Here is a 1612-nt window from a genome sequence, read left to right as displayed (position 1 = left end):
TGCAGACAAAGTCGTGAAACAGGTCACTCTAGAAGAAGAGGTTAAACACTTAAATCTAATTCCCAACATTCCTAAATTGGTACTGAGTCCCCAGTTCACTAGAGAAAAAGAGGAGGAATTAAATAAGCTAGAAGCTATTCAGAAGGATGACAGACAATGGTTCCTCCCATAATGAGGGAATTGATGACTATGCTACATAAGGGCAGCCATTGGGATCCCCAAGCCTTGTGTGATGCCGTATTAAAAACCTATGGATGCCTAGGTATTTATACTATTGCTAAACAGGTATGTAGAGGTTGTGTAACTTGCCAAATAACTAATACAAAGGTGATTCAAAAGCAAACCGTGGGAGGAAGGTCTCCGGGGTTGAGGCCATTCCAAAGCATTCAGGTGAATTTCACTGAAATGCAAGGATAGGGAAATTAAAGTACTTGTTAATAATAGTGGATCACCTCTCTGGTTGGGTAGAGGCTTTGCCACTCACAGCTGCTACAGCAGGGTATGTAATTAAGGTAATTCTGGAACAAATTATATCCAGATTTGGACTGGAAGAAAATGTAGATTTGGATAATGAAAGCCATTTTACATCTTAAGTATTGCAAGAGGTAATGAAACGTTTACAAATTCAATGGGATCAACATACTCTCTGGCATCCTCCTTCTTCCGGAAAAACAGAAAGAATTAACTAGACCCTCAAAAAACATTTCACTAAACTAATGTTAGAAACTAAATTGCACTGGATAAAATGTTTCCCAATTGTACTTCTCAGAATTAGAACAGCCCCATGAAAAGATATGGTTTATCTCCCTATGAATCATTACATGGGCTCTCATATCTGGGTAAAACTACAGATCTCCCCACTATGGAAACCAAGGACCAATTTCTGAGAAACTATATACTGGACATATCTTCCACTTTATCATCTCCCAGATTAAAAGGAATCCTCGCCCAGACCCTGTTTCTCAAGCTTGTTGTTTATCACTTTCGTCCTGGTGACCTCATACTCATAAAGACTTGATGGACAAACTCCAGCTGAGCTGGGAAGGCCCCTATCAAGTACTCCTGATGACTAAGACTACTGTGTGAAAAGCCAAGAAGGGGTGTACTCACTATACCTGAGTTAAGGGACCAGTCCTCAAGAAGGAACCAAAGATTGATGGGAAGTATCTAGGTCCCCTGAAGAATCCTTAAGGGTCACCCTAAGGAAATTTCCATAAGAAACATGGGCAGGATTCAAATTTGGTGCCTAACGTGGATGGAATATATTATTATGAATGGGATGGGAGGTAATATGGGAACTGGCAGGAAACACATGGATACCCAATCACATTGGTGATGAATATAACAAAAACTCAAACACCCCAAACCATTCGGTTTGATGCATGCCAACTTCTGCCCTATGGGAATTTAGAAAATCAGGGACAACTGTCACAAATGGAAAAATATCTTTGCCCAGAGCCAGACACTGGCTACAGTAATGCCAGTCCCTGCCCCAGCTGGGAGATGTCTGGTGGAACACCTAATGCAAGGGATGAACAGTAAACCTGGGATGAGTCACCCCAAGTTGGAGATTTTTTTTTTTTGAGTTGGAGTCTCACTCTGTCACCCAGAC

Source organism: Carlito syrichta, unplaced genomic scaffold (genome assembly GCF_000164805.1).
Source record: "Carlito syrichta isolate Samal-C Ts95f unplaced genomic scaffold, Tarsius_syrichta-2.0.1 Scaffold302555, whole genome shotgun sequence".
In the NCBI taxonomy this organism is placed as follows: Eukaryota; Metazoa; Chordata; class Mammalia; order Primates; family Tarsiidae; genus Carlito; species Carlito syrichta.
Note: the sequence above shows the minus strand (reverse complement) of the source record.